Raw genomic sequence first — 13,516 nt, 5'->3', positions numbered from 1 at the left:
CATATAAAATCATCTTGTAAGGAAGTGACAACAAATATATTCTCAGCTAGGGACTGATCTTAAATTTCAGACTGAAGTTGGGGATTTTTCGTTCATTTACCGTTAAAATTTCCCATATATGATAAAGATATTATATTTTTGTTTTTTTTAGTTTTTTTTTTAATTTAAGCATTTCAAATTGTTGTGTAGTCATTCGGTAATTTTCTAAATTATGGTATGAACCTCATAAATATAATTAATTTAAATGACAATATGACATGCATTAATTTTTATAACTATGTTATGATCTTTATTATCTTTATTTGAATATAATAATATTAATTAGAAAAAATACTATATAAACGCGTAATGCATATGTTAGGCTCTAGTGCCTTCAAAAAAAAATATGTTAGGCTCTAGTATATATATATAATGTAACAAATCGATAAAATATAATTGTCAAAACCAATAAAATGTTGTAAATTTCCTCGACGATATGATTTGCTTCTACTGGGTTTGAAAGGGATATATAATATAATATATTTTCCAATAAACAAATGCCCGTCTAGCTCAGTTGGTAGAGCGCAAGGCTCTTAACCTTGTGGTCGTGGGTTCGAGCCCCACGGTGGGCGGCTCTGTGTATCTTTTTGCTTATCATCTGACACGAGTTCTGTATTTTGGTGGTTGGAATTGGATAACTAAATTTATTTTTTGCTTATGTTCTGACACAAGTTCCTATTTCTGTTTTTGTTCCTATTTTCTTGCGGATAATTGCTAGTCATGTGAATTTATATTTTTTCTCTTATTATGCTGCAAGTATTCGAAATCCTGTTTCTGTTTTTGGGGGAGAGCTCATGACGATTCTTCTCTTATTATGCTGCAAGTATTCGAAATCCTTTAACTAAAAAAAAATGCAAATATGATTCTAATTTTGGATACCTTACATGCATGGCTTACGGTATCGGAAATAGGGCTGGCATACCGTATCGAAATACCGGAATTTTGGCATACCGTATCGAAATTTTTTCAATATACAGACATTTTTTTGGTAATTCCGGTATCTATACGGTTCAATATTGATTTTTTTCGTACCAAAGTTTCGGAATTTTACTATCGGTATCGGTATATATGAATTTTTTTTTTACCAATATTTGTATTAAGGTATACCGAAAAACAACCCCTAATCGAAAATTACTAGAATAATTTCGGGTACTTGAAATTTCGATCGGCTTCGATTGGTGAAAATAATTATCCGATTGGAATTGATAAAGTTTTGGATAAAGTTTTCCGTAAAAACTCAACGGATATGTTAAAGGATCAGTACTGATGACGTGGATAAGAGAACACAAAAACGACTACTGTTTTTGGCAGCAAATTCATTTCAAAAAATGTGACTGTTGCATAATTTCTTCTATAAATAGGTGTTGGAATTCAATTGTGAAGACTCTCCAAGATTATCGAATTTCTAAGCATTATCAAGTTCCCGAAAATCAACTAAATTCTCAAAACACAAAATATAAAAAATATAAAAGCTCACTCTTCAAGTAGTTATCTGATCAAGTTTCGATGATCAGTTTGTGGCAGTATTTGAGTTGTAACTCTTTGTAATACACTTAAGTTGTATATTGTATCAGATCAGTTGACTAAGAGTTTTAGTTGAGGCATTGCGACAAGTCCTAAATGAATCAGGGTGTTACAAGTTGTTATAATTCTCAAAATCTTCTAGTGTAAACCTTCCAGAGATAAGAAAAAGGGGTTATGAAAAAGTATTTAAGTCTCCGAACATTCATAAATATTTTTGTGTTCATTTAATTTCTGTCAAGGTTCAAATCTTCTAGTCGACCTCTTTTCGCACAATTTTATCTTTGGTTATCTGACATCGACAATCAAGGAAGAAAAAATCCAATCTACTAAGTCGCATTCATAAAAATTAAATAAATATTATGATTATTATTTTTAAGTTTAATTGATTTAAATTATTTATTTGAATTATGTGCTAACAAAATGCTAATTATTTATTTAAATGATTTTATTGTACTAACTATTTAATTAATGCTTTTAATTATTTATGCTTACTTATTTAAATTATTTTATTATACAACTTATTTGTTTTAATGATTTTAAAGGTTTAAGCTTGCTTATTTAAATGATTTTAATTATCCAGTTTATTTATTTAAAATTACTTGAGTTTATCGGTTAGTTATTTAAATTATTTTAATGGTATAACTTAATTATTTAAATGTTTTTGATTTTTCAATTTGTTTTAAAGGTTTTTAATCCGCTTGTGTATTTATTTAAATGACTTTTAAATGTTCATCTAGTTTATTTAAATTGTTTTTATCGCTCCGTTTATTATTTTAAATATTTGTATTTATCATTGTGATATCAAAATGTTTAAGTATTGATTTTAAAAGAATTCTTGAGTTTCTATTATTTCAGGGCCGGCGGACGGAAGTGGAGTCGCGAGTTATAATTTATTTTTGAGATTTATGTAGTAATCTAGAGAAATTTTATTAAATTATTATTTTAAAATTTTTTTAACATCGCAAATTTATGTTAAATCCTTAAAAGTTGAGAAAAGTAAGAAATCTTCATTTTAAAGATTTTTTAGTAGTATTATTTATTTTAAAAGAATTGTTAAGTTTATTTAATTACCTTCCAAAATTATTATTTTTAAATCTGGATGGTAGTTATTTTATTTCTTTCAACTTGCCAACTTTAAAGAAAATGATATTTGTAATTGTAATGTGTGTGGTGTATTAGTTTCTACTAGCCTAATAGCAACTCTATTATTTTTAAACTGACAACTACAATTACACACACATATACATACACCTATACATATATACACACACTTTTAAACCCAAAAAGAAAAGAAAATAGATGTCTCCCCTTCCCCTCAAACCCTAGCCGCCCAACCCTCCAAATCTCACGCCTCTCACCCCATTTCCCCTCCAAAACTCACGGCAGCCCTCCCCATTCAACTTCTGCCGCCGCCATCGCCACCGCCGCCCAGCTCTTCCATCGGCCAGAGTAGCTCGTCCAAGGGTTAGGGAACTCACTCACACACGATTTCCAGCCCTCTTTTTTGTGTTTTTATTGGTTTTTATTAGTTAAGGCAGGTATAAATCATTTTTTTGGCCACCAAGTGAAGATATTATGTTGTGTGACTTGTTTTCTTTAAGCATTTTGTGTTTTGAGAATTTTTGAATGGGGATTTCTAAATTTTCAATAATTTCAGTATGCTTCATGCCTATATTTCAAAATATCATGCATTCATGGTGTTGAAATGAGCTATGTTATGTGTGTTGGATGATTCTTGAAGTTTCTTGTGCATTTCGAAAATTTCAACCCCTTTACTTGGAGTGTTTGAGCTCATTTCTGGAATTTTGATTGAATGATGCTTAAGGGGCTTCCTAGGATAGTTGATTGGAGTTTAAATGGTGCGTTGGATGAGGTTTAAGATGGTAGAAGAGCTGGAAATGAGGGCATGTTGATATAGGTTGGAGTCGTGTGGAATTGGAGTTTCGGTTAGGGCAAGTCGGCTAAGAGTTGGACTTTGAGCTAGCTTCGGGTGTGAGGACTTGGCTCAAGGTTTCAAAGTGGTCTAAGTGGTGTTAATTGAGTCGGTATGTGGGCTGGAAAGTTGGAAAATTTGTAACGCCCAGAAATTCGATTACGTAAAAATCCCTTAAATTATTCCTTAAATTATTATTTCGGGATTTAAGGTTACATATCAGATTATTTCTTGTATTTAAGAGTTTTAAGTGGTATTTTATTAATACATTAACTAATTATTATACTAAGTATAATTATATTAAAAATTAAACCTAAAATCTACCCCAACCCCACGCCTAAACTTCCCAGCCGCCACTCTCATCCCATTCATCCGATTTTCCCCATCTTCATCAGCCTCCATTGACGCAACTTCGAGGTTTTTGATTTAGTTGGTGTCGTTCGTCCCGGAGCGTCGCATACGCATCAAGAATTTCGTTTTCGATCGAAACTTGGTGAAAGGCATGTTGAATTCTCTTATTTGATGCGTATGCGACGCATTTCGTTTTCGATCGAAACTTGGTGAAAGGCATGTTGAATTCTCTTATTTGACATCATATAAGCTATTTAATTTTTTTTATGTCAGATTTCATTGATGGTTGCTAATATTTTTCAAAAAAATCTTGAAGATCCATGGTTAGAACATGCATATCTCATGCTTTTGCTTGAATTACATGTTCATGGTCACGTTTTGATGCAAGGGGACAGTTCTAGCTGCTGTCATGCAAGTAGGGGCGTGTATTATGGTCCTTAGGGTCGTGTTAGTGTTTTTGGTTCAGTGGCTTGGTTGCTGGTTTGGGAAGAAAAGCTAGCTGGTCGCAGGTGGAAGCAAAATGAGCAGTCTTGAGAAATTGGCTCGTTCTTGCTCCTCAGGGCGAGTTTTAGGTTGATTCCAGTTGGGTTAGAACCCTAAGACATTGAGAAAGGTATTTCAGGTATTTTTCCGGCCAGTGGTGCCCGGAAATATCCGGCCAATTGGCCGAAATTCTGTGCTTGCGTTCTGCACGCGAGCAGAAACAAGGCCTGTAATGTTTTTGTTCGTTCTCCTACTACAGGACTTGGTTTGAGGTCAACTTTGTTGGGTTAGAACCGTCTTGATGTTGGCTAAGTTTGGGCGGTAGTTTCACGGCCATATGTGGCCGGAGTAGGCGGCACAATCATTTTTGGTGGAGCCGCTCAGCTGTGCGCAGGTTTACAGAAGAAGGAAGATAGAATTCATGGTTAGGGTTACGGTTATGGGATTATTAGGCCGGCCGGGATTGTGTCTTGGGTCTGGGTTGAGTCTAAAATATGTTGGGTCAAGTTAGTTGAGTCCGGATTTGGGTTGTATTAGTCGGGCTTGGGTATTTTTATTTTTAAGTCATTTATTAGTTTAAGAGTTTTAATGGGCTAAATTGATTATTATAAATTTATTTGGCTCTTAATTAATTTATTTTGGGGCATAAATATTTATTTAAGTGAGTTCAATAATATTCATGGGCTTGGGAGCCCATGTGAATTATTGGGTCAATTTGTGATTATTTGGGTCAATCAGTGATTAATTGGGCTTCAGCTAGTTAATATGCTAAGAGTTTAATATTGGGCTTAAATTTGTTATTTGGGTTTAATTATGATGTTTGAGCTTAAATTAAGTTAATGAGCCAGTCTAGAAATTTATGGGCTTAATTTTAAGTGAGCAGAAGTCTGGAAAATCCCATGAAAAATAACTAAGTCCGAAATATATATTTAACTTATTTTATGCATGAAGTTTATTTTAAGTATAAGTATATTTATTATGAAAATTAATTAAGTATATATTACGGACATATTTTAAGTGCATGCATACACGAAATATTTTTATGATGTGTTAATGATTGAGAATTGAGCATGAAAAATATTTTTATGGAAATTGAAGTGATGTGGCGGCACAGAGGTGGTTTACCACCGGCACGACACAGAGGTAGTTTTACTATCGGTATAGATGTGATTTTACCACTGGCACAGAGGTAGTTTACTACCGGCATAGAGGTGATTTATTCACCGCCACGTACGTTGGTTCTTTTAGACTGATCAGTCGGCACCGTTATTAGTCGCATTCATGGATATGACCTTACTCAGTTTTTATGATTATGACATGCTCAATTATGCTATGTATGATTATTTATGATTTATTTATGGACTGATGATGACAGATGTTTATGATGCATTATTTTTAAGATCATGCGTGCATGTTCATGTAAATTATATGTATTAGTACAATTATGTGGTTTCATGATTTTAAACCTTGTTATTATGAGATAAAGCATGTTGGGCCTCTAGGCTCACTATGCTTATATGGTGCAGGTGAGTATGATGACATGGTTGCTCCGACCGGCGGTGAGGGCCTATGAGTTCACACGCAGACGGCACCCGTGACCGATGCTATTAGTGTTGTTATGTCATGAGATTTTATCAGTTCTTTAAACAAGTTTTCCGCATTTACATATTTATGGTGATATGAAAAATATTATTATTATTTTTATTATGTATGCATGGCGTATGAATTATTGTTTTTGGGATTTTATTTTTAGTGATGCATGTTGCAAGGGTTTTATTATATATTTTGACGGTTGAAATATTTTTTTAATATTTATTTAAGTTAGTTGTCAAATTTTAAATTAAATGTTTATTTTAAATGTTGTGCATATATGTATGGGCATATTATGATTATTATTATTATTATTATTACAAAAAAAAATTCTAGCATTTTATTAGTCAGAGTCGTTTCAAAATTATTCATTCGGTGAAGTGTTTGTAAGGGTCTAAGTTAGTAATGCACTTGTGCAGAATTTTCGGTTGTGTTCGTAGCTGTTGGAAGATTTGTGATTAAGTCAGGTTTATACTCGGGTTTTGGCTAAGGGTCTGGTCCCAGGTAAACTATAGGATGTGAGTAGCATGTCGGTTCAAATTGAGAGAAATTCGGGTTAGTTATGACCGAGTTAGAAATATTGCAAATTAGTATGGTTAGTGCAGATTTTGGTGGATTTTAAGGGCTGTCCGGGAATCTTATTGGGTTAGGATGCTCGGGTTTACTCCGGAAGTTATGTTCTGGTCCTTGGGTTAGTTTTGGGCGGTAGAATATGTCAGTTCAAGCGGAAGTCAATTTGGTTAAGGAATGGTCGAGTTATGGGTTTTTCGGTTTGAGCGCTCGTGGTAAGTCTTGGTTGAGGAGAAAGGGGAGTTGTAGTCGATTAGCTTAGCCTAGGGGCAACCACTTAACCATTGTTTTTCCTTGATCTAAAACATGTTTTTATAATCTAAAGTCGAGTATTTGAGTGAGTTATTTTAAAGAAATCTTCCTTTGAGTTGAGTAAGTTTTAAGCGAGCTGAGTACATGACTTTTTGTGCTTGTGAGGCAAGTGAAAGTTTGAGTTTGATGTTGAGTTAAAGTAAAAGTTTTGAATAAGAAGAGTTGATTGTGATAATAGATGTGCAATGTCGGTTGGGGGATGCTTCAGCTCACTTGCCAAATCAAACGTGTAGGGATAGGCTGAGAGACATCCAGGTTTTCCTACCAAAAATAGGGGTATTGTGGTGCCGGGAGAATCTCGGTGTCATTGCCGGCATAGTACTGCAGCAATTGATCGATCAAACAAAAGAGGGGCAATGTGGGGTTGGGAGAAATCTCGGTGTCCTTGCCATAGAGGGTCAATGTGGGGCAGGGAGAAATCTCGGTGTCCTTGCCATAGAAGGGCAATGTGGGATCGGGAGAAATCTCGGCTTTCTTGTTTGAATAGTACTGTAGTCATTGATCGATCGAACCAGAGGGTTATTGATCGCTTAATTCGGTATTTACTAGCAAGTGCACTAGGTCAAGTTATAGTAAATGGACAGAGAGTCCAAGTATCGATCTCACAGGAACTGTTGTAATTCTTAAGATTTGATTATTTTACTTAATCTAGACAAAATAATAGAAAGGAGTATGATTTGAATAAAATAAGAATTTAAAATAATAAATAATTATGAAATTAACTAGAACTCAATAATAATTCTAATTAAAATAAGTCAATCAAGACACACGTAGGTACCGAACAAATCATGTAACATGTAGTTAACTCAGGATTCACATTTAAATTTTAAATTAAGGTGAATTATCCTAACTTGTTTAAAGGTATATTTCTAGAACAATTAAACCTATTCAAATATTGACGGATTGATTTTCATAATTCTAATCAAACTCAAATGAATTAAGAATTGTGAGAATTCAGTTAACACCTAAAACCGCACGATGAAATCGAATACTATTTCTAGTCAATTTAACCTCGTGTTAATTATTAAAGTGATCAAAATCAATTTCTTCTTTGTCGACTTAGAATCGATTAACATGCAAACAAACAATTGGCCAAATCATTCACAAGAAAAAAATAAATTTAATAATCAATAATATAAAACCAAATCTGAAAAATCTCAAACAAACATCCAAGTTTTATACATATATTTGTTCGACCCAATCACGTGGTCTTGGTTAAAAGAAAACTAATCAATAGTTGAAAATAGTATTCAAAAATAAAAATAAGAAGAAGAAAGAAGAAGAACTAGAATGAAGCCTTCAATCCGAGCCCTAGCCGCCACCTCTCCTATGATAGAACACGTCTGGCCCCCTTCATCTGATGATGAAAAGCCTATTTATACGCCCCAAATCTTCAAAAGATTGCATCCTTCGCGAATAAGATTTTCTAAAAATAAGGAGTCTGCACGTCGTCTCGCTCGAGCGCCTAAACATGCGCTCGAGCGAGAGATCTTCTGTTTTATTTTTTTCACGATGTTCCAGGCTCGCTAGGGAGCATGAACATGCGCTAGGGCGAGCTGTACTCTGTCCTCTTTCCATTAAAATATTCCAGCTTGCGCATAATTCTTGAAAATTTATAAGTTGATTTCACTGTCGGATTGAGCTGAAATTTGGACAACAGCATTACAACATCTTGAACTTAATTTTGAACGGTGGAGATCGGATTTGAATCTCTCTAGCATCAAAAATAAATTTTGGACCATCACTGCTCCGTAATTCATTCTTACGGCTCTTCTCTTGCCCCAAAATCATGAGTTTTTTCACAAATTCCTACAAAAATCAACCCGGAGAGTGAAATTCACATATATGCAATAAATCACATAAAACACATAAAAACATGATGATACATTATGAATGCATGCAAAATAAAGATAAATATAACATAAAATATTGCACACAAAATACACTTATCAACATCCTCATACAAAGTAGGAAAAATTCATGGGATAAATAGCCTCATAGAAGTTCTATATCAACTAAAAAAACAACTCCCTCAGCTCTTCACAATACACCATCAGTTTAACGTGAACGTGTGCGTATGAAATGTTATTCTAGCTACATGCAACTTAAAAAGAATCCGTTTTAAAGCTGCTTAGAGACCTAAGAACACCTTAGTACAAGAGTCACTCGCATGTGTCTATTCCTTCCAATTACCCCGAACAAATACACCTCCCTTGAGATTTATTATTACGCACCGCCGGATTTTGCACCCAGCTTTCTTAAAGCCTCAATAATTACCCGCAAACTTAGCTATAAGTGTGATAGGATTATAATTTCAATCCTCTCGTTTATAGCTCGGATGGAGCATTAATCCCATTGAATCCGCAGACTTAGTTTCAGACTAGGCGATTAGGATTTCAATCCCTTGTCCGAAACCCAGATGGAGTTATTATTATTTTTTTCAAAAATAAAAATTATTCTTGAACTCAGTTTTTTTTTTCCAAAAATTTTGGTACGCCCAAGATCATAAGTGCAATTTTAGAGGATCATCAAAATTTACAAGACACAATTGAGATAACTTAACACCTAGTGTCGTGCAATGGTCAAATAGACATAAACATCATCAATTTTATCGCTACAATTCACTGATCTTACATGAGTGCTTAAAAATATTCACGGTTCAACCTACAGTTTTTCATGTCAAATCAAGAGCAAAAACAAAAAAAAAAATTCACAAAAATCAAAACTTCAAATCATCATTGGCTCCCAATTATCATCTCACTTACACACATGCAAACAATTACTAAAACTGACACGAACAAACACGAAACGAACTAAAAATGCAAACAAACAAAATCATTACGAATGCAACACAAACACAACAATAAAATAAACTAGACTATCCCCCCCCCCCCCCCACCACCATACTTATCCAAAGCATTGTCCTCAATGCTTTAGAAAACAATGAACAAAATGCAAAAATGAACAAACACATGCAAGATGAACCAAAACACAATGAAAACAAAAATAACACTCCCCTGGTTTTATATTTGTCCTCTTCCTCCATATGCAAAATTCCAAAGCAACTTCTCTTATTGGGGCAACCTATTGAACATGGAAAGCGACGGGTAAGGTGGTGGATTAGCAAAAGATAATAAAAATAAAAATAACAATAAAAAATAATAATGAAAGGAGAACACTGGGTTGCCTCCCAGTCACTGCTAAGTTTATAGTCTATTGCCGGACTTTCCAGTAGCAGCCATCAAAGAGCGGCTGCCGCCCATAGTAAGAATCATACGACTCTACGTATGAGTCTTGATTTTCTACGCCCTCAAGTTTGGAATGATAAGTGCAGTTTAAGCTTGTCACTTCAACAATACTCGACATGAACTGATTATTTTGGGGAAAGAATCCGAATCTAGGCTGAAGCTCATTGAGGATGTAATACTGTGGAGTTGGCGTCAATGGAAAGAATGGATCTTCAAGTGGTGTACATGTAAAAACCATTAACGAGGTCAAATCTTTCGCCTTGTACGTTTCTTCCTTCTCCACTGTCACTTTCGGCTCCTCATTGCATGAAGATTCTTCAAAGAATATTTCCTCATGATTTGGCGCAATTACTTCATTCTCTTCACAGATCTCCGAAAATGGTTCTATAAAACGCTCAATCTGCCCATCCAAAAGACTCAAAGAGTTGATGCGGCTTTCTAAGAACTTATTTTTCTCTGTCTGCTGTCGCACAATGTTCTCAAACTGAGCTACATGATCCTCAAAATGCCCTATACACTCTTCTTGATGCTCAGGTGGTTGGTTCGCATAATTTTTGGAGTTGAATTTTGGAGGATATTGGTGACTCCAACCCTGCAGTGAAGGATCACAATGCCAATGGTAGTCAAAATCTGCCATATCATTTAACAAGTGTATCGCACTATCATAATCTCTGCTGAACAAGTGACTGCCAGTTGCCAAAGCTCCATAATCCACCCAACGTCTTGTTGGCTCATCCAAACCACCATAAAAAAATTTGAACTAGATTGTAGTTTGACAAATCATGATATCGACAATTGTCTGTCAAATCATTGAATCTCCCCCAAGAAACATAAAATGACTCTCTATATTTTTGGCCAAACCTTGTGAACACCTGTCGATGATCCATCTCAAGTACCTCACAAGAAAGAAAAATTAAAATTAAAAATTAAACAAAGACAAGAAATAAAAACGTCTAGTCTCAAACAAATAATCTATCCTAGTATTAACTAAACAGTCCCCAGCAACGGCGCCAAAAACTTGACCGCTTAATTCGGTATTTACTAGCAAGTGAACTAGGTCAAGTTATAATAAATGGACAGAGAGTCCAAGTATCGATCCCACAGGTACTGTTGTAATTCGCAAGATTTGATTATTTTACTTAATCTAGACAAAATAATAGAAAGGAGTATGAATTTAATAAAATAAGAATTTAAAATAATTAATAATTATGAAATTAACTAGAAAATAGAACTTAATAATAATTCTAATTAAAATAAGCCAACCAAGACATACGTAGGTACCGAACAAATCATATAACATGTAGTTAACTCAGGACTCAGATTTAAATCTTAAATTATGGTGAATTCTCCTAACTTGTTTAAAGGTCTATTTTTAGAAAAATTAAACCTATTCAAATACTGACGGATTAATTTTCATAATTCTAATCAAACTCAAATGCATTAAGAACTGTGAGAATTCAGTTAACACTTAAAATCGCACGATGAAATCGAATACTATTTCTAGTCAATTTAACCTCATGTTAATTATTAGAGTGATCAAAATCAATTCCTCCTCTATCGACTTAGAATCAATTAACATGCAAGAAAACAATTGGCCAGATCATTCACAAGACAAATATAAATCTAATAATCAATAATATAAAAAATTTCCAAACAAACATCCAAGTTTTCTACATAGATTTGTTCGACTCAATCACATGGTCTTGGTTGAAAGAAAACTAATCAATAGTTGAAAATAATATTCAAAAATAAAAAGAATAAGAAAAAAGAAGAAGAACTAGAATGGAGCCTTCAATCCCGAGCCCTAGCCGCCGCCTCTCCTATGAAAGAACACGTTTGGCCCCCTTCATCTGATGATAAAAATCCTAGTTATATGCCCCAAATCTTCAAAAGATTGCATCCTTCGCGAATAAGAGTTTCCAAAAATAAGGAGTCTGCACGTCGTCTCGCTCGAGCGCCTAAACATGCGCTCGAGCAAGAGATTTTTTGTTTTATTTTTTTCACGATGTTCCAGGCTCGCTAGGGCGCATGAACATGCGCTAGGGCGAGCTGTACTCTATCCTCTTCCCACTAAAATATTCCAGCTCGTGCATAATTCTTGAAAAATGCATAATTGAGTTCTAACTGTCTGATTGAGCTGAAATTTGGAAAGCAGTTTCACGACATCTTGAATTCATTTTGAACGGTGGAGATTGGATTTGGATCTCTCTAGCATCAAAAATAAATTTTGAACCATTGGTTGCGCTCAGTCGTATCGCGCCCAAATTACCCGATTCAAGTCAGATAAATAAAATTTAGTAACGAGAGTATGGATCGTTTCCACGAGGAAAGTGAATTTTTAATTGTGTTCTTAAAATTACTGAAAATAAATAAATGGAGATTTTTAGATTTTGTAATTAACTATCGATAAATAAAAGCAAATTAAAATAAATTTTTACTAACTAGCATGCAAGAATTGAAATTATAACGAAGTAATCAATTAATACAAGCCTTGGTATCGGTCGACTACACCCTTGAAATTATTCACTCGATCATCGATTCTCTAAAAATAATTAATTCTCATTGAATATTCATCATTGGAAATTTAATTCATATTTCACCTTAATTTTAGTTAATTAGACACAAGTGTTCTAAATTAACCCTTACCAATAAACCAATCAAAATACAACCGATCAAGATTTAAATCTAAGATAACATTCAAACTAGTGAGATTGATGAAGCTAAACAATACTAACACAAGCGGTTGTATTTAATCTAGTCAATTATTGTTCCTACGAATTAACAAATCCACAAGCAAAAATTATTAATCATAGTTGCTTCATAAATTAGAAGGATCAAACAATTACAAATTTGATATCTAATTTAGCTGTAGATTGTATAATAAAATCATAGGGTGATCAAGCCAATAATCTCACATACAAGCATAAAATAAATCCCAAACAACTTTTGATACTCAATTAAAAATAAACAATGAAAATCAAAATCTCACGAGATAAATAAAGCTTCAAAGGGTTTGTCTTCCTCTAACAAGTATTAAAACTCAGCCACACATATTCATGAAAATCCTCATAAAAAATCCAAAGAATTAAAAGGTAAATCTAAGAAGAATAAGAAGAAAAACCTAGCCGCCAAGAGTATTCTCCACCTTCAGCCGTCTAAAACGGATTACAAGATACCTAAAAATCGAGATAAAGTTATTAAATAAAGACTAGAATCCTCCACAAGAAAGTTTCATTTTCAGATAAAATTTCACGAAATTCGCGTCTCGCTTGATCGGTAATAAATCGTCGCTCGATTGAAACTTCCTCTGGTCCGCATCTTTTCAGGATTGATTAACCCATTTCTAAAATAACATAATCCTTGAAAAGTAACATAACCATAAAATCCATTGCTGTTCAGTTCCAAGATACTATCCGATAATATAGAATCTAAATGGGTAACTAAACAGATCTCATTCATCTATTCA

The 13,516-nt window shown here is 33.9% G+C and overlaps 1 non-coding gene across 1 annotated transcript; it reads left to right on the top strand.

Moving 5' to 3' along the window:
* Nucleotides 1-538: 538 nt before the first annotated feature.
* Nucleotides 539-611, top strand: TRNAK-CUU (transfer RNA lysine (anticodon CUU)). Its single transcript has one exon. It is a non-coding gene; the product is annotated as a tRNA-Lys (tRNA).
* Nucleotides 612-13,516: the final 12,905 nt, after the last annotated feature.

The sequence above is a fragment of the Henckelia pumila genome, chromosome 2 (assembly GCF_033568475.1).
Source record: "Henckelia pumila isolate YLH828 chromosome 2, ASM3356847v2, whole genome shotgun sequence".
NCBI lineage: Eukaryota > Viridiplantae > Streptophyta > Magnoliopsida > Lamiales > Gesneriaceae > Henckelia > Henckelia pumila.
The sequence above is the reverse complement of the archived record's forward strand: the minus strand, read 5'-3'. Positions and strand labels throughout refer to the sequence as shown.